The following is a 25,866-nucleotide window of genomic DNA, read 5'->3' as shown; positions in this document are numbered from 1 at the left end:
CATCTGCCACTTAAACTATGTGGAATCTGTCTTTTAGCCAGTTTGCTATCAATCTTACTATATAAGAATCTATATTTAAAGCATTTAGCTTGCTTAACAATGCTCACAAGTGGTACAGTGTCAAATGCTTTGGATAAGTCAAGATACACTGTGTGAACAGCATGATTACTATAAATAGCCATTGTGACCTTCTCAAAGAATTTAATTAGACTTAACAGGCAGATTCTTCCTTTGAAGAAACATAACTGATGAGAGTTTAGCCTGATTAAACTTTTGATACCATAACTGCAGAGATCAGGAATGATATGTTCCATAGCTTTGCAGATCAAGCTCACATGGTTGTTGGATCTACAATTACTGGGCGTCATAGTGGGGTCATCTTTGTGTAGGGGTATTTCCATTAAATTTCACCCTAATTTAAAAACAAATCCTGTGGCTGAGCTCAGCTTAAGCAGTTTGAAGAGATATTCAGTCAGGGCATGTTTGGTGCTATTTATTAAACATCCAGGTACATTGTCATGCCCCATTCAGGAAGCATTTTTGGTCTTTGACATGTTCCTTGGTGATACCAGAGGTTATAAGGGATTCAGGGATATGTGGAGTTTGGCTAGATGTTTTGGAGCTGAAGGTTTAAAATAAGCTTATTAGTTGTATATTAGTAAAGACATTCACTGGGTAGAAGTGAAGTGTTACTGAATAGCTGGGCAACTACAGCAGAGCTAGTAAGGGAGACTGCTAGAAAAGTGCTTGGTGTAACATCTGGATAGAGGAAGGAGGACAAGGAGATCTGGTGGTGGAATGAGGAAGTACAGGATATTATACGGAGAAAGAGGTTGTGAAGAAGAAGTGGGATTGTCAGAGAGATGAAGAAAGTAGACATGAGTATAAGAAGATGAGACACATGGCAAAGAGAGAGGTGGCGAAGGCTAAGGATAAGGCATATGAAGAGTTGTATGAAAGGTTGGGCACTAAGGAGGGAGAAAAGGACCTGTACCGATTGGCTAGAGAGAGGGACCGAGCTAGGAAAGATGTGCAGCAGATAAAGGTGATAAAGGATAATGAGGAAAACGTACTCACTAGCAAGGAGAATGTGTTGAACAGATGGAAGGCGTACTTTGAGGGGCTGATGAATGAAGAGAATGAGAGAGAGGGAAGGCTGGATGATGTGGGGATAGTGATTCAGGAAGTGCTATGGATTAGCAAGGCAGAAGTAAGGATAGCTATGAAGAGGATGAAGAATGGAAAGGCTGTTGGTCCAGATGACATACCTGTGGAAGCTTGGAGGTGTTTAGGAGAAATGGCAGAGGAATTTTTAACCAGATTGTTTAATGAAATCTTGGAAAGTGAGAGGATGTCTGAGGAGTGGAGAAAAAGTGTTTTGGTACCGATTTTTAAGAATAAGGGTGATGTGCAGAGCTGTAGTAACTACAGAGGGATTAAACTGATCAGTCACAGCATGAAGTTATGGGAAAGAGTAGTGGAAGCTAGGTTAAGAAGGGAGGTGATGATTAGTGATCAGCAGTATGGTTTCATGCCAGGAAAGAGCACTACAGATGCGATGTTTGCTCTGAGACTGTTGATTGAGAAGTACAGAGAAGGTCAGAAGGAGTTGCATTGTGTCTTTGTGGACTTAGAGAAAGTATATGACAGGGTGCCTAGAGAGGAGTTGTGGTATTGTATGAGGAAGTCGGGAGTGGCAGAGAAGTATGTAAGAGAGGTACAGGATATGTACAAGGGTAGTGTGACAGCAGTGAGATCTGCCGTGGGAGTGACAGATGCATTTAAGGTGGAGGTGGGATTACATCAAGGATCAGCTCTGAGCCCTTTCTTATTTACACTGGTCATGGACAGGTTGATAGACAAGATCAGACAGGAGTCCCAGTGGACTATGATGTTTGAAGATGACATTTTGATATGTAGTGAGTGTAGGGAACAGGTTGAGGAGACCCTGGAGAGGTGGAGATATGCTCTAGAGAGCAGAGGAATGAAGGTCAGCCGGACTAAGACGGAATATGTGTGTGTGAATGAAAGGGAGGATAGAGGAATGGTGAGGATGCAGGGAGTAGAGTTGGCGAAGGTGGATGAGTTTAAATACTTGGGATCAACCATTCAGAGTAATGGTGAGTGTGAAACAGAGGTAAAGAAGAGAGTACAAGCAGGGTAGAGTGGGTGGAGGAGAGTGTCAGGAGTGATTTGTGACAGACAAGTACCAGTAAGAGTGAAAGTGAAGGTCTACAAAAGGGTAGTGAGACCAGCTATGTTATATGGGTTGGAGACAGTGGCATTGACAAAAAGGCAGGAGTTAGAGCTGGATGTGGCAGAGTTAAAGATGTTAAGATTTGCACTGGGTGTGATGAGCGTAGACAGGATTAGGAATAAGTATATTAGAGGGTCAGCCCAGGTTGGACAGTTTGTGTTGGTTTGGACATGTCCTGAGAAGGGATGCTGGGTATATTGGGAAAAGGATGCTAAGGATAAAGCTGCCAGGTAAGAGGAAAAGAGGAAGGTCTAAGATAAGGTTTATGGATGTGGTTAGAGAGGACATGCAGGTGGTTGGTGTGACAGAGCAAGATGCAGAGGACAGGAAGAAATGGAAACAGGTGACCCGCTGTGGCGACCCCTAACCGGGAAAAGCCAAAGAAGAAGAAGTTGTATATTAGCACTGTCTATTGAGTTGGACTGGGTGGCCCCATTTAGGTGTTGTTCCTTAGTTTCCTAAGATGGGTTAAGAAAGACTTGTAGTTATTCTTAAATTCAGAAACTACCCTAAAGTCAAGGGTTGCTAGTCCTAATAGTATTTTTCAGTTCCTTGGTAATATTTTAATGCTATCTTTATTACAAGGAGTTTTGTATATGTTGTATAGTTTAAGGAATTTCTTCTCTCTTGTTGTAAAGTTTATTTATGTCAGTGGATCACAAGGGTGGTTTGTTAATTTCCCGTTTTGTTTTTCTCTGGCTAGCACTGTTAATTCTATAAATTTACCTAAATGGACATAGAAGTTGTTTGTGAAACTGACTGCCATGCCATTGTCTGAAATGGTGCTGTTATAAATGAATTTTGACATTTCACCATATCATTGCATATTTGACTACACCGTAAGCAAAATAAAATTACCCATCTACAAGGAACGAAGGGTCTCAGAAAACAATAGATGCTTATGTAAGTGAGTTAAAAACAGTGCAAAAACTGAGTTTGAGCACTTCAGTAATAACATAATTAACTGTCTGTGACATTAAAAATGACCAAGATGCATATATTTGTAGACATTAGAACTTACATTTGATAAAGTACTTGGCATGGCTGGATACAGCACAAGAAGACCTAGGCAGCTGCATAGAGCCCAGTGCTGGGCCTGACCTTACAACAATAGATTTATAGGTTTTGTAGATGTTTACTAGGCTAATGACCACAAGGGCCTTTTTAAATCTAGCCACGCATCCCAAATCTCTGACAAATTCTGATAACCTTGATAAGTGTAAGCAGGGATTTGGGGGATGAAACATTTGCAAGCAGGGGCCTGGGAAATGAACCATTTGCACATTGCCTGTGTCCATTAGAGACATAGGTGCCAAACCAGGAATTAATTTCTGGTTCCCCATCCAATTGTCTAGGATGCACTTGAATTGGGTTAGGGAGGAATTCTGCTTCATATAGATGGGGTGCCTGTTCCATAGACTTAGTAGGATCTGGGATACATACCTTTTTCTCCAGTAGTTCCTATTTATATCACAGGCAAGGTTTAAGTTTTTAGAATGGGTGATTCTGGTGCTGTTTGTTTTGTGGATATGTAGGAGGTCCATCAGAATGGGATCTGACAATGCTCTGTTTGTTAGGCATAGATTACCCTCAAAAACCTGTAAGAGACAGAATACAGGGATAGGGCCTTGAGGCGGTCTGCATAGGACATTTTACTTGCACCCTGTATTTTTTTAGTGAGGAATATCTGTGGGCGTTTCAGTTGTTGGATATGTATGATTAGGTACATACCAAAGGGGGCATTGTACTCAATGATAGGTCTGATAAATGCCAAATACAGTGGAACAATGTCTTCCTTGGACTTAGATGCCATACCTTTGTTTATAAGATGCACAACATCGAATGATTTTCTCACTACTGTAGGCATGTGACGGTCAAAGGCTAGATTATTGTGTGTCCCTAAGTCCCTGACTACTGGGTCAACTCTTAGGGGTGAGTTGTCAATATGATAGTTACCACGGGTGAATGACTTCCCAAAGGATACTATTATGCATTTCTTGGCATTTAGTTTTAGTCCATTGCTCTGACACCAGTTGTTTGTCTGTGTCAGCCCCTCCTGGACAACATTTGTGTCAGTGTGTAAATCATAGTTTATAAATACCTGTATTGTTTTAATCATTGTTGTATGTAATATTGTGGAGCTTTTATCCCCAGGTCTCTGCTGAAAACGGGCCACTGGCCCAGTCAGAACCTACCCAGTAAACAAATGTAATAAAAAAGTGTGGGATTCAATGTCAACTCCTAATTTGAAAATTTAGTCAGCCAGAGACCACTGACATTGGCCTTGACTTCAGAGAAGTAAATGCCATAAAGGCATGGTCCAAGGACTGATCCCTGATTTAATTAAAAATCCAAATAGAAAATGCAGTAGTCTGAATTTCCTGCTTGGCAATGAGACAGACTTCATACACACATAGCTGCAAACTGATGATCAGTTGAGACAATGACAGAGGCATACACATGTATCTGAGACAAATGGAAATTTGGCACTTGGCATGAAGATTTCATTACTGTTTTTCTTCTACTCATGTGAATTGAGCAGAGCAAGGATATTTGATTAATGTTTTACTTCTTCATATCTGAACTGAATGGAGCAACTGTTTTCTGGTGAGGTATCTATTTGTAGCCAGATGCTGTATTGCACTGAGCAATGTGTGTGTGTGTGTGTGTGTGTGTGTGTGTGTGTGTGTGTGTGTGTGTGTGAGTGTGTGTGTGTGTGTGTGTGTGTGTGTGTTACTTGAAATGCCCTTATTAGAGAGGCACTGACTAAGTGACTTTCTCAGAGTCAAACACTATACTTTAGGGTGCCAGAGGGAAGCAGCTTAGTCCTCACCAATTACTAGAGCTGTACTAGTCTAACTTTTTCCATTTGGTAAACCACTAAGGATTCCAGTCAGTCAATGTCAGTCAGAGTTTCATGGATTTTTTTTTGTGGTTCACAGATTCCATGTTGATGTAAAACCTGTTGTTCTGATAACTTAAGAGATTTAGAGTAGTCTGCTCCTATCTGTCTCCAGTTTTGCAGAACATCTTTGATTTTGCCTGATATTTATGCCCTGTTCTTAAGTCAGTCACTTAACCAAACAGTTCTTTGGGTTAACTGGAAATTTGGGCTAGGCTCAATGGTTCTCAGTAACTACCTATGAACCAGAGTATTTATGATTTAAAGGAAGGAAATTCATCGTATGAGCCATGTTCTTTGGATGTGATCCTTGGTTTCCTTGTTCTTTTGAATGTTGACAGTGTTGTAATGATTTAGCTGTGAATAATTTGGACAGCATAGCAACTATGAGTTTGACGTTAAAACTATGAATATAATTTTAATTTAGCTTTTTTTTTTTTTTTTACAGGCACACAGGTGTGAAATGCACAGTGTATGTGATTCAACAGTTTGTCTAGCACTTAGTGCAGGTGAATAAGGCTATGTGCTGTTAAAGAGCTGCTTCTTGTAGTACATGGTTTGAGTTGATCAGCCCTCATTTGTCTTCTGTGTGGGTTACTTCAGATTTCATCACTGCCAAGTTACTTCACCAGGCAGTATTATTAGGCTGTCCCTTAGAAGGGACACTTGTTTTCCAGTGGGCTGTCCCAGGCTGTTAGCAAATGTGTTACACATTTGACTTTGGAATCCCTGCACCCACACATAGACACAAATTAGTACTTCACTATGTACTATTTGAGTTTGAATCCCAACACGATTCTTGTATTTTAATGGGTCCCGCATTTTCACTAAATGTAACTTTCAAGGGAAGAGAAGTTCACTATTTCTCATGCTAAGTCTGTTTTCAATGTGAGAGTTTTTTGCTTATAAAATAGATGTCAGGGTTTTCACCATAAAATTTGAAATACAAGTTTTACATGAAATCTAGATACCTGTGATAATTGTAGAAGTAAAGAAAAAATAGTGTGTACATTGACAGATTTGAGCAATATTTGTGGTAACTGGGGAGAGGCAGATAAGTAATAAGGGGCCTGATTTATTATCTTGCACAGGGCCCCATTCTTCCACAATCCAGCTCTGTAGACTTTGGAGGTGTATATTACAACAATACAGAATTATTAGCCATTCAAGTATGTCAGACCTGTATTGATAATATCAGAGGGGATAGATATTCTTGATGACAGAGAAAATATAGGAAGGTTAAGAAGGAGAAGTAGATGTCCTTCAAGTATGTAAGCCCCCCCCCCCAAAAAAAAAAACAGTATGTAGTATGCAGAAATATTTCTGATTTTTGTAAGACTTGTGGGTTGTTGAACAAAAGCTGCTACATCATTTATATTGTCTTTAATTGTTTTGATTTATTTATTGCAATAAATAATAAATTAATTCATCAATAGGCATGGATTGTGTAATATAGTCTAAAGGTGTTGCATTTTAATAACATATGTTTTGCAATACCTTCTTTAGAGCCTCCAACAACTGCAAAGGGTTGACATTTGTCAGGTCATATATTCTGCATTATTTGGAGTAATGCCCAGAATCATCTGATCTTCAGCATTCTTTATGTAGTCATTGTTGCATATTATTGTGATACAGTCTTTTCTACAAAGATTGAACTATAGATGATTTCGGCATTTAATTAAAAGCTTCTATTCTGGCAGTTAGTGCAGAGGACTAATGCTCCAAATTCTTAATGTACTGCTTCCTGGGGCAAGGGTGCAGGGTTTGGATCTTTCCACCTTTATTTACCTACTGTGTGACATTGAGCAAGTAACTTAACCAGATACTTTGAAGCAGTTGAGAATTTATACTAGGCTCCTTAATGGTCTCCAGGACTGCACATCTAGTAATTATGAACCTGGTATCATTGTTTGCCAGTGATTCCCTATTGTATAGCTAATCCAGTTCAGGGAATGTTATGGCAATATCCCCATCACGCCAGTTTTTAAATGCAACATAGGCAATTTATTCTTCAAGGGCAGCAGTCACTGCATATGTAGATGAAGCCGTGAAGTGTAAAGCTATTTCCCAGCAGTACCATCTGCATTAGTAATAATTCTGTTTAATGTAGAATTATGCAGATGTACTTTTGCTTCAACAGAAATTGTGCATATTGACTTCGCATGTTATCAGGTGTTTTGTTTTTCTTAAGCTGTCATGAATATATTTCTGTTTAAACTATGCTACAAGTGGTTGGATTTTATGATATGATACCAGTGATCTTTACCCAGTTTCGTATAGTTGATCCAAAGGTACAAATAAAGTATATGCAATTTATTTTTCATAACAATAGGGGCTGTGCACAGTCAACAAAATGACTATAACTGCTGAGTTTGGGGGATGCCTGTGCATAAAACTGACTGATCCCGCTGTGCTGGCAAATAAATGAAAAATCATTAACCTGTCTTTGCATGACTAATGCACATTTGTGTAAAGCAAACTGAAATGCTGTGATGTGTACACAGTCAATAAAGTGGACATAATTGTTGAGTACAGATATTGGTGGATTATAATGACGGCAGTTTGAATGGCCTTTTAAGGTTGAAATGTTCAGAAATGGGTACCTCTGTCATTATTAGCTCATACATTCTGTTTCACTGCCTACTGGAAAAAATATTTCAAAACTCCAAATTTAAAATTTTGCTATATGAAGAAATATAATTTAAAACAATCAGGAAGTTAAATCAAAGAACTCATATGTTTATGTATGGTCCTAAATATGTGTGTGGGTGGCCATGTTTTCAAAAGGTAACTAACAGGTTTGAACATTATTTATGCAATTGGGGAGAGAGAGAGATAAGTAATGGGACACTGAAATGACTGCAGGGAGTCCTGGTCCATTACCATACCTAAGGCACTATTTGACTATAATCCGTCTTTTGTATTGGATATGAGTAGAATGAGTGAAATTATTTGTATCAGGGATGGTTTGTTTTGTAAAGATAGCCTTCATGGTGCAGTGGTTGGTGTTGTCACATCACAACAAGAGGTTCTCTGGTTTGGTTCTCAGCTGGGGTGCCTTCTGTGTGGAGTCTGCATGTCCTCCCCGTGATCATAGAAAGTTACTAGGCTATTGGACCTGAGACTCTTACCAGCCTAGCCAAGAATTTAGCCCATGTTCCAAAAAGTTAGCACCCTATGCCACTGTCTAGCAGAGACACAGGTGGAATCCCAGGGGTGTATTTTTTATTCCCTATCCAGTTATCCAAGTTGCGCTTAAACATGTTTAATGAGGTACTCTGCTTTACATGGAGAAGGAGTCTATTCCACAAAAGTGGGAATCTCTGGGACACAAATCTGTCCTGCCAACAAGTCCTATTGATGTTGCAGATCAGGTTGAGGTTACGCATGCGGGTTACACGAGTCGAGCTTGACTTGTGGCTATACAGCAGTCCCATTAGGGCGGGGTCTGAGATTGCTTTGTATGCCAGATAGAGGTCACCTTTGAGGAGTCTGTAGGAGAATGAATAGGACAGGGCTTTTAGACTATCTGTGTAGGGCAGATGTTTGAGTCACTGGATTCTCCAGGTGAGGAACCTCTGTGGTCTGTCTAGCTGCTGCATGTGCTCTGTGAGGTACATGCTGAAAGGGGCATTGTACTCAATAAAGGGTCTTATAAGGGAAGAATACAGGGATGATATGACCACCTTCTCCCTGGATGAGATACTTTTACTAATGAGGTGGGCCATGTAGAAAGCTTTCCGTACAATGGAGGCAATATGGTGGTCAAAAGTCAGTTTGCTATCAACCTGGGTTCCGAAGTCCTTCACGACTGATTGCATGCTTAGTACCTTATTATCAATGTGATAATTTGTGGGGATGTCACTCTCCCCAAAATGGATGATGATGCATTTTTTGGCATTCACTTTGAGGCCATGTTTCTGGCACCAGTCATTTGTTTGGGTGAGACCCTCTTGGAGGATGCCCACATCACTAGGGGAATTGATGACAGCACCCAACTTGCAGTCATCTGAAAACTTGGTCAGCCTTAGCCCACAAGATTTGGCCCGCACCTTCGAGAAGTATATCCCAAATAGCAGAGGCCACAAGACTGATCCCTGGGGTACACCACTTGTTATGGGTCTTCTACTTGTGGTGGCTTCCCCTATTTTGACTAGGTGGGTTCTACCAGTAAGCCAGTTTGCTACCTATCTGGTAACATATGGAATGATGCCTAGTTGAGAGAATTTATCTATTATACCTGAGTGCACAATAGTATCAAAGGCTTTGGCCAGGTCAAGGTAGGTGGCATGCACTGTCTTCCCCTCATCTATGGCCTTGGTGACTCTCTCAAAGAAGTCAACCAAATTTGACAGTTATGACCTCCCCTTGACAAAACCAAACTGTGTGAGATCAAGTGTCTTCAGGTTACCAATGTCCTTGTTAATGAAGTCCATGATAATCCACTCCATGGCCTTGCAGATCAGGCTAGTTAGGCTGATGGGTCTATAATTTCCTGGATCACTGGATGCTCCACTTTTGTCCAAAGGGGTGACAGTAGTTGTCCTCCACTCAGCTAGGATGAAGCCGGTACTCAGGCTTTGGTTGAATGCCTAACGGTGCTGCAAGTTCCTGCCTAAGTTCATGTGGATGCAGCCTGGGATGTTATTGTGTCCAATGGAGGCTGTATTTTTTGCCTTTGAGAGGACAGTGATGACTTACTCCCTAGAGATAAGGGGAGGGCCAGGTACTGGGATGTCCTGTTTTACTGATGGGGACAGAGGAGTGAGGTTTTCACTGAATCTGTCTGCCAGGTTGTCTATATCTACAGCTTATGTGTATGTGGTGTTCTTGACCACCAGTTCTGAGGAGATCTGGGTGCTTCCCTTGAGAATGCAGACATATGTAAAGAAGGTCTTATGATTGTCTTTAGTAGATGTGGCCAGTTTGGACTCGAAGTTTGCCCTGGAGTATTTCACTAGTGCTCTTATTTCCTTATTCAGGCTAGTGAGAGATTGCTTCCAATTAGACACCTGCTCCTTCTTGGTCCTGGACAGCAATTTTTTCTTTCTGTTATAGAGTTTATTTATTGTAGATGTCCACCAGACAGGTTTACTCTTCCTTGAGGTTTCCTTCAGGTGCTCCAGTTTCCACCCACATTCCAAAGACAAAAGGTGGACTGGATGCTCTAACATGGCTGTGGGTGTGAGTGCAAGTTAATGGTACGAATGAACTACTGTGGCAGGGCTAGCCACCTTGTGGTGCAAATCTTGGCTCGAAATGATTGTCACTGCTGAAGTCACACTCTGACCCCATGTGCAAAATGGGAAAAGGGATTGAGGATGGATGGATGGCTTGCTGAGGAAGTTTTAAGTGAGAAAAGTTGAAGGTGTGTCTGATAATGATGTGAACATGAATTACAGAGAAAACATATGATATAAAAAATAATAGATATTATAAGCCAAGATGTATCCCAAGATGTTTCTGCTAATAAACTATACAAATAGAATTAAAGACTAATTTTCTGTGTTTGGATAGAGCCATGAGAAAAGAAAATACAAACCATTTAATTAAACTTGACTTTATAGAGATCATAATCATTTTGATTTTTATTTTCATTTTTTGAAATTTTCCATTCTTAGGACTGCCAAGAAAAGCTGGAGCAGTAGCATACAGTGAGAAATTCCCGAAATACCCAGCACTAACAAATTTTGACAGTGATATACTTCGGAAAGAGATTTTGCAATGAGGCAGTGTAATCTGCTCAGACCACCAATGAAACATGAAATTAAAACTTCTATAAAAAAGCAGTATTATAAAATATTGATAATATTCCAGGCAAAGGTTTCAAGGACAGTGCTGACAAAGTTTTTGATTCTTCTTATAATCTGGACAGAAATACATTTTGGAATCTGAAGCTATATAATACCAGTTCATAAAAAGGTCACAAACTAGCTTGCCAAAATTATAGTGGAATTACTCTTCTATCAACAGCTAATAGTTTTCACATGAAATATACATACCTGATTACCTAAGAACAATGGAAAGCAATGCAGAAATTCCAAAGATGTCTTTAGACCTAGTGTGGAGACACAGATAACTTACTTGTTCTGACAGTTAATAGAAAAAAAGATTGCATGAAAATCAAAGCAGAGCATTGATTTTGTTGACTTCCCAATTGCTTTTGATGGCATGAATAGAAACTCATTCTTGAATGCAATCCATAATAAAGAACTATTTTCAACAAGGTGATTAAGCATTGTACATAACATTTATCCTAATGCTCAGAGCAGAGACAAAATGTATTTATAACTATAACAATAATGACTGTGATACACCAAGGATGTGTGGCTCTACCAGTACTTTCACATATGGATAGACTGGATCCCTGAAAGGACCTTAACATATGTACCTGGCTTCAAATCTGCATAAATTTCTGCCTAAGTGATGTAGTCTACTCTGATGACATTGTGCTACTCACCTGCAGCAATGCAGAAGCTCAGCACATTAAATTACTTACAAGAAAATCTTGAACAGTTTGAGATAAAAATCAGACTATAAAAAAGTTTAGAATAATTAACATGCAGAAATGTCGGCTTTGTTAAATATTGAGCCAATCCATCCAACCATGAGCCAATCCATCCAACCATGAGCCAGTCCATCCTACCATGAGGCAATCCATCCAACCATGAGAAATCCATCCAGTCATGCTTATGAGTCATATCTAACTCCTACAGAGACCCTGTGAACTTCACCATCCATGGAGTTTGCTAGGCGAGTAGGGAACAGAACTGTATTGTTAGGCCTTTCTTCTATATCTCACACACACACACACACACACACACACACACACACACACACACACACACACACACACACACACACATCGCGCAAACACACACACACACACACACACACACACACACACACACACACACACACACACGCACATGCGTGCACACACACACACACACACACACACACACACACACACACACACACACACACACACACCACATGCACACCGAGGGGCAATAGAACACACCAAATATGTTGTTTCGGACATACACCTGAGCAAGAAGGGCAATGAAACTAGCATCTTAGATTGTATAGGCACAGTCATTGCAGCTTTCAGCAAGTAAAAATATGCTTATACAAAAAAAAATCTCCAACCAATTAAAATATGAATATAGCAATTTGCCATAAAATCAACTCTACTTTGTGGAACAAAGACACAGACTCTACTCTCTTAAAATCTGGGATACAGGCACTGGATTGTTTTCAAATACACCATCACAGATCAGTTTTGAACATCACCCTAAAAGACCACAAAAGAAATAATGACACATGAGATATGTTCATTCAGCTTAATATAAAACATGAACTAAAGAACTGTAATTTGTGATTATTTGGATATGTCATGCATAGTAACATAAGTAACCTACCAGTGAAAGGGCTCAATTGCAGAAATCTTGAAAAGTAGAAAGGTTTGAAAAGATTACCACATCAATGTGGATTAATTACATTGAAGAAGAGTTGTGCCCTCAACAGTTGACATCAGGAGATGCACTGGAAGTGGCCAAAGACAGAACCCTATACAGACCCATTGTTCATAGTATTATCTCATTGATAGCTACAACAAAGGGAGCTATGCCATATCAATACTTATTGCAGTAAAAATAACAAGAAGAACCATTTGGCCAAAGACAGAACCCTATACAGACCCATTGTTCATAGTATTATCTCATTGATAGCTACAACAAAGGGAGCTATGCCATATCAATACTTATTGCAGTAAAAATAACAAGAAGAACCATTTGGCAAAGGTTTGAAAAGACAAAATGAATCTGTTTCAAATGAATACCATGTTATTGAATCTAAAGGGAAAAGAAAAGGCAAAATCTTATTGGCTGTGGTATAAATTCATACCCAGAATGCAGTACCGAATATCAGAAAAGCTTAGAATTCAAGACTAAATTGTTGTATGCCAGATGCAGGATCAAAATGCAATATCTGAATGGAGAAGAGACTTAAAGGACTGACGTCAAATACTTTATGTAAATTTGTATACATTCAAGCATATCATTTGTGGCTGTATGCTGACGTCTGTGTGACATATATATGCTTATGTTTCAAGCTCTATTTTTGAAAACACAGCAAATCAACCATATTAAGTTACTCAGTGTGAAAGAAAAATGTCATGTCAATAGAGAATTGACAGCTTATAGACAATAGAACAAATCACCCATTCTTGAAGCAGTTGGCTGGAATATTTCCACCAGATAGTTCAGAGAAGTTCTCATTAATGGTAGCAAGACTACAGTTATGAGTACATCAATGAAAGATAAATATACAAGCAGCAAATAGGAAACAAAGCAATTTAATCCAGAAGCTGCAGTGTGTAAAACTATGTCAACTGATGTACTGGATTGATTGTTTTTCTAGAGAATACCATACTGAGATTTCTCCAGAAACAGGGTCAGAAAGTCATGTTTCAAGAAGTAAAATGGAAGAGATGAAGGTAATGGAGAGCTTTGTTCTAATTGTTAAACAAAGTAAGCCAGCTGAATGAGTTAATAACACTGTTACAGTTATGAAGTAAGATAGAGTTAGGGCAGGTATAAATCATCAAGACGTAAGCAGATGGATTAAGAAGAAACACAAGTCACTGAAGGCTACTGAAGAGGCTGTTGTAACTATGCCTAGTGTTAAATACTTTTCTGGCCTAAAAGCTAGTCAATCTTTTTCACAGACCAAACTAAATAAGGCTTGCTCTAATCTGTGAAATTTAAGCACCATTTATTTCTGGGACCTCATTTTGGTATATATTTCAGCACTTGAAATACTTAAGAGTTTTAGGAGAAATGCTAATGGTCTGTATCCATAAAGTAAAAGAATTGCTTGCTTGTGAAGTTATGAAACAAGAACGTGATTCCACATTAATTAAATTGTTAGAGAGGCAGGTAAGAGGATGAATAAGCAAATATCACATATATGTGACTAATTTCAAATATCCGAGTTATGTTTTAAGATCAAAGAGTCTGAAGTAAGATTCTGAAAAAGTTTATATAATAGTTAATGTGCAGAAACCATGATAAAAATAAGATCTTGGAATGATTCAATATTTGTCAAAGTTCATATACAAATGATAAGATATTTCAATAACACTAAGGAAACCATTAGAACATGGTATGGCTTTCTTAATTACTCTACAGAGCAAGTTATAAACTTTGTCATTCCAAAAGAGTTCAATACGTAGGCTCCTAAGGGTTTTATAATGTGTTATTGTCAGTTGTATCTCAGGCTGATGTGAGTTAGCAAGGACTCAGTGCAGTATTTGTGTCAGAGAGTAGACTGGTAGAAAAGAACTTTAAAACAGGCACAAACAAGGTATGCAGAAACACCGAAGGAAACATTGCCTGTGGTGTATAACTGTCAAATATTTAATTGTCATAGTTATAAGAAATTACTAATAGTAGAATAAGGTCATAGGCAGTTATAAAGTATTTTTAAGAATTCACTTAACAAAATTCCATACGAAATACAGAGAATATTGTTAAACTTGTAATGGCATTGTTTGGAGAGTTCAGTATGAAACTGACAAGCAAATATAGATAGTTGATAAACTAAACAAAGCTTAAAGGAGCAGAAGCATCTGTTAGAAAAAGATCTATAAGTTTTTTATGGTGATTTCACAATAATCCATATCAAGTTATAAGATGGAAAAGTATAAGAAGTTACTAAAAGATGCCATAATGAATAGTTGGCCAGAGTAGATGACAGTAGTGGATGAAGACATTATTATCCACATTGGGATAAGCATTCATGTCTGCAAAGATTGGAGTTTAGATCAGATGTGATAATTCCAACCCAAATGAGAGTGTCAATGCCACAAAACATAAACAAATCATACTAAAGTATCGCCATGTGCAGGAAAAGAGCAAGAAGTATCCTTTACTGGGCAAGCGATTTGGAACGAATAGAAAAATTGATACAAAAAAGTGAGGTCAACAGGATCACCACAACTATAATGCAAAAGAGGCCCAGGGCACTAGCTGAACCAGCCATGTTTCTGGTTAGGAAGTTATGAGATTGTGATTAACAAAAGCAAAAGCTTTAGTAAGAACAATAAATAAAGCCCAACTAAGCTGGTCATCATCCATTGCTGATATGATATTCTCAAAAAGAGCAAGAAAGATGTTGACATTAGGAACAGTGACTCTATCAACTATACTAACCCTTCAAAACTGATGCAGCCTGTCCCTTTCTGACTTTACTCTTACTCCTTGTTTTATACCCCTTAGAGCTTCAATTCCCAACTTCATTTAAGTTATACATTTAAATTTGCTTAAAACTATGTTAACTCTGCATTTTAAAGCATTATATCATAGGACTTGCTTCTTATTACATAATGTTATGTTCTGGTTAGAGCCTGAAGTAGTTTGCAATTAGCTGTTCTCATTTTCTTTTATTGTTTGTAATTGAGATCTGTTATTGATCTTTTCTTTTTTTTATTTTATCTGTTTTGTTTTATCTCTTATTTTCCTGATGAAGAGAGCAGAACACAGGAAAAGCTGATATCATGCCTGCAGAAAACAAACCAACACCTGGATGGTTCTCACCTGGAAGATGTTTTTCATACAGGTGTACCAAAGATGCAACTGTAGGAAAAGGACAGAACTGTGGCTAATAGTTCTAGTATTATTCATTGAAAATGAATTCCACTAAATGTATTTTTTTTTTAAATCAGCAGCACAGAAACAAAAAAATAAACTCTGAAACATTTTTGTACAGGAAGAAGACTCACTGTACCCTCCCCAAGTGTGGTGGTTCTTATACCACACATTTATTTATTTATCCATAACAAAGTTGCACCTTATTGGAAAAGTAAAGTAGTGTTTGGGTTGTAGCCAAAGCCAGTATATCTGTTTCAGTGAAATATATTTTAGAGATACTCTATTAAGTAAAATTTTATTCAGCAAATTTAGTAGAACTATGGTTGATATTAGAGTCAGTCTAAGATGTTAATCAAAAAATATATGTGATAGCAGGATAAAGGTTGGTAAGTCAAAAATAAGAATAAAATAAATGAAGAAATATCAAACCAACAGGCTAAAATCCAGGAACTTTAATAGATGTATCCAAAAAAGTGGTAAGTGCTTTCACGGTGACCACACCGCTTCATCAGACAATATTAACTAAGAAATATAAGTCTTTTATACAAAGTGTGACCAATAAAAAGCCCTTAATTAAGATGTCATCAAAAAGTTACAACATTTTTAAAAGAACACTTACTGCAAAAACACATTCATATATCATGAATAAAAACAGCTGTAAAATGTATGCAAACATATTGCACTTATAAAAATATAGATGAAAATAAAACATATTATTTATGTCTAAGTCTACGTCCTTTCAAGAAGGGCTTCAGTGAAAAATCCCCATTTAGACCAGGTGGTTTTTCTGCATTCAGCAATAAAATCCACTGCTGTTCTATAGTTTCAGTGTGGTTTTAAAATCACCTCCTCTTAAATTAGTGTCTAAAACTTGCAATACAAAGAACCTAAATGAGTGTGTAGTACCGTGGCTCATAATGTGTGCTGCTAAGGCATTACTATCTTTTTTATTCTTTATGTCTCTCTGATGTTCAAGGACTATTTGTCTTGCCAACATAAAATGCATGATATAGTTGACAGAAAGAAAAATATACATGGTTTTGCAGTCAGCATAAAAATCAACATTAATCGTGAATCCTAAAACTGGGTGTGTGTATGACAGACAGCTAAAACTAAATTTACAGGCTGAACAACTTCTGCAAGGAAATGTACCAATCCTGTCAGATAATGGGTTCCTTTCTCTAGCATATTGGCCTTATAACAAAGATGTTGCTTGAGGGATTTGTTGTTTCTGAAAAAAAAATGTGGAGTACTTCCTATCTTGTCTTTTAACTCAGGTACACTGCTCAGTATCTTCCAGTTACTCTTTATAATGTCACAGTATTGACTTATATCATTAGAATATTGTAGAGGCACTCTAAAAATATTACTGGTAGAGTCCTGTTGCTGTCCTACTGCATGTGCGCTTGTAGTTGATTTAAAAGCACTTCTGTATGATACCACTACTTATAAATGTATTTGTAAGCATGTAGTACATGGGATAACAGAGAAGGTTTCTTTTATGATATTTGATTTACTGATGACTGGTTTGATTAATGAAGACCTTTTTAAGTTCTTGAATGTTGATCATCCTTTAACCTCCACAGTTTATGGCCTCCCCCAACTTCACAAAAATTGTGTTATTCCGCCCATGAGGCCAATAGTATCAGGAGCTGGATGGTGCACTGAACCATTGTCTATTTATATAGAGAAGATATTGCACCCTCTATTAGAATTGTGTGATAGTGTTTTGAAGGATACAAAAACTTTCCTTGAGAGGTTGTATGATAGAATTTTGACCATCGATGTTAACTATATGTTTGTTGTGCTTGACATAGAGTCATTATTTACGGTCATCCCCAATGATTAGGGTATAAATAATGTAAGGGAATTCTTACATGGTAAGGAAGGCTTTTCTGATGATAACATAACACTTATATGTTCCCTATTAGAGAGTGTGTTAGAAAATAATAATTGCTCTATTTGAACAGGAATTTCTTTCTGCAAAAGGCTGGCGTGGCCATGGGCACTGCCTGTGCCAATGGCTATGCTAACCTAGTTTTGGTGCAATGGGAACAAAATCATTTATTGTCAAACAGTAATATGTTTGCAGAGCACCTTCTTTGTTGATGATATTTTTATGTTATGGGGTGGCACAGTTGATGATTTGAACAATTTAATGAGGTACATGCATAGTACCACTTCCTTTCTGAAATTTACATGTGTACACTCTTTTGAACATTTAGAATTACTCGATGTGAAAATAGACAAAGCAGACTTTGATTCTGTCGAAGGCATTTAAGGAGAATTATACTTAAAGGACAGGTATATAGAAAATGTAGGCTTCATAATAATGATTCAGTTGCATGCAAAGCTCTTGAATCTTTGAAAAATGATTTTTTAGAAAGGGGCTGTAGAGAAATAGAAATAGATACCTGTATCTCTGAAGCTTGGAAGCAGAGATTAGATTGATGCAGGCCTCATTTTAAATCAACTACAAGCACACATGCAGTAGGACAGCAACAGGACTCTACCAGTAATATTTTTAGAGTGCCTCTACAATATTCTAATGATATAAGTCAATATTGTGACATTATAAAGAATAACTGGAAGATGCTGAACAGTGTACCTGAGTTAAAAGACAAGATTGGAAGTACTCCACATTTTTCTTTCAGAAACAACAAATCCATCAAGCAACATCTTTGTTATAAGTCCAATATGCTAGAGAAAGGGAACCCATTATCTGACAGGATTGGTACATTTCCTTGCAGAAGTTTTTCAGCCTGTAAATTTATTTTTAGCTGTCTGTCATACACACACCCAGTTTTAGGATTCACAATTAATGTTGATTTTTATGCTGACTGCAAAACGTGTAACCTTGTATATTTTTCTTTCTGTCAAGTATGTCATGCATTTTATGTTGGCAGGACAAATAGACACTTTAAGGATAGGGTCCTTGAACATCAGAGAGATATAAAGAATAAAAAAGATAGTAATGCCTTAGCAGCACATATTATGAGCCATGGTACTACACACTCATTTAGGTTCTTTGTATTGCAAGTTTTAGACACTAATTTAAGAGGAGGTGATTTGAAAAACCACACTGAAACTATAGAACAGAAGTAGATTTTATTGTTGAATGCAGAAAAACCACCTGGTCTAAATGTTTTTTTCTTCACTGAAACCCTTCTTGAAAGGACTTAGACTTAGACATAAATAATATGTTTTATTTTCATATATATTTTTGCAAGTGCAATATGTTTGCATACATTTTATAGCTGTTTTTATTCACGATATATGAATAGGGTTGCCAGCTGTCCGGTTTTTGACCGGACTGTCCGTTTTTTTTACAAATTGTCCGGTTACAAATATTATTCGAAACCGGACATATGAAGTCCGGTTTTTTGTGCCGTGAGCGAGCGACCTCCCACTTTTACAGCTGCAGCAGGTAGCCAGGTACCGTTGATTGCGATTGTGGTGGTATTAGCGCCGTCTTCTCCTTTAAGGAGAATCATGCGTGCTTACAACACCACACCAGCGTGGGCCGTGGAAGGAAGTAATTCTAATTTGCAGTCAGACTCACTCACTCGCGCCAAATTTTAAGCTAGCAGTTCCGTGACCGTGAAGAGGGGGCTAACTATGTCCATGTGGCAGCAGAGCAGCCAGGTGGTAGAGGACATTGTCCGGCAGCATAATAGAGCTCTGGAGCTGAGCAGAGAGAAGATATATATGTTCCTCAACCTCCCTGAGCAGTAGTGCATAATATAACGATCTTAAGGAACTAAAAGCAGAAACAGCAGTTATGTGGACAGAATTGCCCACGACGACCACGATAGAGGTTACCATTAGGGAGAGGACAAGCCAGCCACCCACTTCCTTGCATCTCATCTGAATGCTTGCATGTGCTTCAGACTTGACTTACTTGTGTGCCAGCCTTTGCAAGCTTTGCTGTGGGCAAGCTCAGAGCAATTCAGTTCAGCCTTGATAAGACTTGAGCCTTCTCTCTCTCCCGCGTCTCAGTCAGCCAAACGAGCTTTGCCATCAACCTCTTTCACTCCTTTTCTCCTGTTCTTTTCAAGGAGAGAGCGCCAGTCTGCCAGCAAGGATGCCCAGTCTTTGAGAGGCAATACAAAGAGACCGGAGTTCTCGTCTTTAGCTCTCGAGTTCATCTACTCAAGTTTGAGGGGCTACGAAGGAACTTGCCAACAAGAAGAAGCAAGGATGCACATTCACACAGAAGCCAACAGCGGAGGTAAGGCAATGCAATAGCTGACTTGCAATGTTAGATTGCGTTTGGAGGAATATCACCTCAACCTGCCGCTTTTTTGCAAACGGATTCAACACCATCAGCTGTATTTGTGTCCTCTGACCAGGGAATGAGAACCCTAACAAGAAGGTCATACCACTGTTTCCTGCATGCCAGCACATAAACACATCTGGCTGATAGGTGGAATAAAAACATAATGAGGTTTGGTGGATAGCGAAGTTGTGTGTGTAAATGTTTGATCAGTTTTTTGTAGAATGCAAGACAAAAGGCTGGCTTAGTGAACGCGATCAGCTTGCTTCACAGGAGTATTCACAGAGGCAGCTGTGGCTACAGATGGTGCTGGAGATAGGGTTGAGCAAGGGAAGTTATGAATCTGTATAATTTCAAGATCTGTACTTTTTATCCTTGGGTTTGCAATTATAAGATGCCAACTCTGGCTCCTGCTGAGCTGGAAGATGATGGCAAGACGAGCAGAGAGGAGAAAAGCTAAATCAAGTAGCTGATTTTAATCATTCTGTGCTTCCTTCTGGCAAATGAAAGTAGATATTATAGCTGAAATTAGATATTATTTCTATTAAACTTTATTTGCTTTAATTAGGCTTCTTGACTTCCTGGTGTTTAGTAAAGCACATATCTGTTCTTGGTTTATATTCCGCTAGATACTACACATTTTTGTTATAGGCAACAATGTATAAAACGTCGCATTTTGAGTAAACCACAACCGATAAAGGATTTAGCACCTATAGTATACATGTTTGAGTGACCACCGAACTATCGAATCCTACTTACGTTTAGTCAAGTGTCCCAGATTCAGGACAACGGCCTTCGTCTGTTGTAAAGGCACAGCCTGTTTCTCTTGAGTGTTTGCAGTCTCAGTCTCTGGCTTTTTATGTGTTTTCCTTTCAAGTTTTGTTATTTAAATATTATTTTACGTTTGGTAAATTGGCCAAATGACATATCTCACATATGATCATATTTTTATTACAACACTCAGAAGCCAGGCAATAGCATTTACTTTATAAACTTATAGCACTCCCGTTTGTGGGGGAGGGGGGCACGTCGGTGCACCTGTTGTTGTAAATGTGTCCTTAGGAGACACTATTTGATGCTTTGAATCTAGCGTTGTTGTACCTTGAAATACGGAGAAACGGTACATGTTGAGGTGTTGTGACCAGGTTAGTGTTCTGCTACAGTAATTTGTAATCAGCCCAAACGCTGAAGAATGTTGTTTGCTCTTTTACTTTATGTGAGGGGTTTGTCGTGTATTTTATTGCCCCCCATCCATCTACTTTAAAAAAGGATGCAGGGATACAAGCATACCACTGTCCTTTTGTCCCAGCCTCCCAACTCCAAGGTCACCTACAGAACTTCTGTAGGTGACCTTGGAGTTGGGAGGCTGCAAGTCTCTGGTAGTCAGGAAAACACTGTACAAAGTCCAGTATTCTGTTTTACAAAAGGAAACAGACTGTCAGTGTGTTAAATTGGCTGATTTACTATGCTTTTTTACAGAAAAGCATAGTAAATCAGCTGAAAGCAGACATCCAGAACAGAAAGTGGGTGTTCCCATCATCTGATGTCACTGTGATGTCACAAAGGGGTGGGGCATGTGTGGGAGAGGGGGTGGGGTGGGTGGAGTTATGGGTGATGCAAGGGGCGTGACCTTAGTCCGGTTTTAGCCACAAAGAAATCTGGCAACCCTATATATGAATGTGTTTTTTGCAGTATGTGTTCTTTTACAAAATTATGTAACTTTTTGATGACATCATAATTAAGGGCTTTTTATTGGTCACACTTTGTATAAAAGACTTGTATTTCTTAGTTAATGTTGTCCGATGAAGCGGTGTGGTCACCGTGAAAGCGCTTACCACTTTTTTGGATACATCTATTAAAGTTCCTGGATTTTAGCCTGTTGGTTTGGTATTTCTTCATTTATTTTATTTCAGTCCAAGATGTTGCCAGAATGTGCACACTGATAGGAACATCCATTTGTTTATTGTCCAGAATCAGCATGTACTGCCATGCTTGCTCAGGTACCAAGATGCTTCTCAATTGCTTGAATTCATCAGAAAAAAAAGGTTCTATTATCCAGGGTAAGAGCTGTTCGCATCTCTTGATGCTTGATGTGATAGAGCTGGATGGTCAAAGCATAAATACTCCTCCAGAGAACTGGAACCTATTCACCATTCCAAAGAGCAGCAGAAAGGATTCAATAATTTGCATGAGAGAGACTGTTGACACTGCAGCTACTGTGAGATGCAGGCTCCATGTCTCCATGGAAACACTCTCGTATACATGTGCCCTAATGAAATGATGAAAAGCGTGGCTCTATAAGGCCAAGCAGACACAGCAGAGTTCAAGCAGTCACTTACATCTACGTCTAAACCAAAGAGACACAACTTTCATCTGTCATACCCTTTCCTTTAGAAGAAAGTCAAGTACATGGAGATTTCAGTTTTACCCCATTGAAGGAAATCATTTGCATTGGCTACAAGGCCTGCATAACTCAATCAACTCTACCACACAAGAAATGCAAACTTTCCAAGGCTCAAGTATGTAGATAGTCTCTCTCAAAAGATGTACCTTCACCCAGTCATCTAGCTGTGGGAAGACCAGGCAGTCAGTCTCAACCTCTACAAGCTGTACTGTGGTAAAGCATCTGGTGCCAAAGCACAGGGCAAACAGTAGAAGCATGTACTGAAAGTGTAGGTGACTCAGGACAAACATAAGAAATCCTTGCATGGCTTCCAAATAGTGATGTGCCATATGATGTCTCTCACCTGCAGAAATACCACTAATATTCTTAAGTCAACAGGGACATTAGGGACTGGAGCATCACTTTTTTTAAGTTGTTACAATAGGTGGGGGTATTGAAATCCCTGAGATTCAAGATTAGCCAAATCACACTACTATCTTCTTAGAGTAGGATAAAACATGAGTAGAAACACCTTATCTCTTGGGCTGGAGCAGCTTCTATTGGAAGTGTGACAACAGCACCCCTGGCCACATCTATTATGCTAGAGGAGGTCTTTATAAAGACTATTCTACACCCACTATCATACATTATTGTTCCTGTATCTATATCAGAACTGAAAGAACAGCCTTCCACAGATAGCTATGACTGTCAGGTAGGACTGCAGAGGTACTAGCTGCGATGCCTGCAACTTGGAATTCTCTTCAGCTGAAGGAAGCAAAAGCAAAGCTGGTATTATGATGAGTTTCTCTGTCTGTAAGGGGGCATCTTCATTATGTCCACTCAAGGCATTCTGGAAAAATAATCTCATTATGGGATTGTATGTCCCCTGAACAGTAAACATTATCTCTAGTGTAACTAAACAGTTATTTCTGGAAAGGATTTTTCAGAGAAGATTTCTCCCAGAGAGGGACATCTTGTATTGCTTAGTAAAGGTTATCATGGAAGGATAAGATCCTCATCATGCCATCCAGTATGACGCCCTGGCCATGGCAGTAGTGCTGTTACATATACAACAGGCAGTACAGAACCTAACTAACAATGCAGAAGAAAGACTCTTCCCCAAATGCCTTACCAGACATTCAAGGAATGGAGAAAGCTTTTCCACTTATTGATCTTCCTTTGAGAACTGGAACTGAGATGATAAGATGGATTGTTAAGAACCACCATGCCCAACATAACTAAAAAGTAATCAGTTTTGTCAAACATATTCATAACTTTGGATTGTTTGTCAAGTGGATAATGATCACATGTTGAGGGCTTTGAATTCTATGATGATCCAAGGATGTTCTCGGGGAGTTGCTTGCAACAGATGGTATACCTCCACCAGGAGCCTTATAGAATATCTCAGCCTATATGCAGAGGAGGGCTGTCTCTTAGCACCAGAATAGAGAGAAAGAGAGAGAGAGAGATAGATTCATGGCTGTTCCACAGAATTAGACACGAGAGATAGCTGTGACACAAGTGGGAGTGGGTGAAATGTCCTTTGTACTAAGACAAGATGTGTTCACAAGAGATAATATTAGAAATGACAGGACTACAAAGGGACTCTCCTCTGGCATCAGTGGGTACTCATGATTCTCAAACTTCTTACCCACTTCAACATTTCTCAGAATGTGGTAAACAGGGTCTGCCAGTCTATTTTTGTAGGAATGACCAAAGACCCAGAAGGGTTAATGAGTCTCCTGCACACTGTAGGTGAGATTATGTAGAACTGATTCTAGCCTCTCAAACACACTTTAGTCACACACTGGCCTGGCCCATGCTATATGGTCAAGCACAGGAAGTGCAGCACATGATCTCCAGGTCTCACTTCCAAATTGGCATGCAAGAGAATAGCCTCTCAGCTAAAGGAAAGCTCATCATCAGTGAGTGCTCAGAGACTTGTACTGAAGTGACAGACTTAGTAGCTGGCAAAGGCTTGGCTATAGCTTAGAGTCCTACTACATTACTTCTAACATCTAAAGTTTCTACCTGGGATCATGCAAGCAACTCATTAGCCAGTCTTTGCCTTTGGTTTCTTGAATTACTGCCACAATTGCTCAAATGGGCTACAGGCTTCTTATTACTCTGAGTAGCTGGTACTGCTAAGCTTCAATGCTGCACGCCTAGTAGATGGAGTTGTGGAACTTCTTTGTCAGTCCGGATTCATGAGCTGATGGCCACAGGAGCTTTTACAATGGTTACACTCTGGGCATCACTTAATGTAACTGTTTTCCCACAATGCACATTGCGCAATGACCCAAAGTGCATTAGTGGCAAAAGTAAACTGTGGAGAATAGAGCTTTGAATGTCATCTTACTTTCAAACAGAACTATGTCATCTGAAGAGGTGTACCCTAGGTACAATAGCTTCAGGTATTTAACTTCAGTGTGATACCCCACTGATGCTCACTACAAAGTACCAATACATGTATGGCCTGTAGTCATTCTCCATGAAGGAGCTGTCTTTTTATACTCATACATTTATTTACCTGGTGTGTGTTCTGAACAGAAGACTAGGCAGTTTTTTCAGTTTATAGAACTCAAGAACACATAGCTGTTAGAAATAAATGAGAATATATAAACTATCACACATTAATCCAGAATGTATGTAAGATTAACCATAGTATAAAGTACATGTAATACATGTTTACATGTTATAATGTTGGACAAGCTTAAAAGACATGTACCAGTTATGTTCTGTCTGTGCAAAAAACACCATAAAAGGAATAACAGCTTACAGTCATCAATCAATGAATATTATGCAATTTTAAGACTGTGTGGAAATCCTTTTGATATTAGCTTGCTGCTCATATAAATGTGCTTGCTACAGATGGAGGCATTCTTTAGCTTATAAGTTTGGTTTAGTATAGTATATTAGTAAAAGTCTAATTTTCTGAAGTTAAATTTCTAGCTTTATATTATGGTGAGTATATAACTACCAAAGATGTGCTTGAAATACTTGTAGGACAGTTATTCATAAACCACAGTGCACAATGGAGCAGAGATGGTATGCTGCCTGCCTGAGTACCAACGATCCAGTAGAGATGGTCTGCTTTGTACCTGATTACCAATGTTGGAGTAGAGATGGTGTGCTATATACCTGAATACCAATGATGGAGCAGAGATGGTATGCTGTACACCTGAGTACCAAAACCTCTGTGATTCCTAAAGAACTGTGCACAAAAAGACACATTTTTAATGCAGTTTTATCCCATTGTGTGCACACAGTACATCAGCCACGTAACACACATTCAAATCATCCCTCCCCTGATAGTTCATAATTCTCAAACACTGCACTAACTGTTTTTAGGCTAGTCACTTGGGTAAAATTATGGAACTCAAGCTGCATACT

This window comes from Protopterus annectens, chromosome 3.part0, assembly GCF_019279795.1.
Source record: "Protopterus annectens isolate FY-2018-M chromosome 3.part0, PAN1.0, whole genome shotgun sequence".
In the NCBI taxonomy this organism is placed as follows: Eukaryota; Metazoa; Chordata; order Ceratodontiformes; family Protopteridae; genus Protopterus; species Protopterus annectens.
This window is presented reverse-complemented; position numbering follows the sequence as displayed.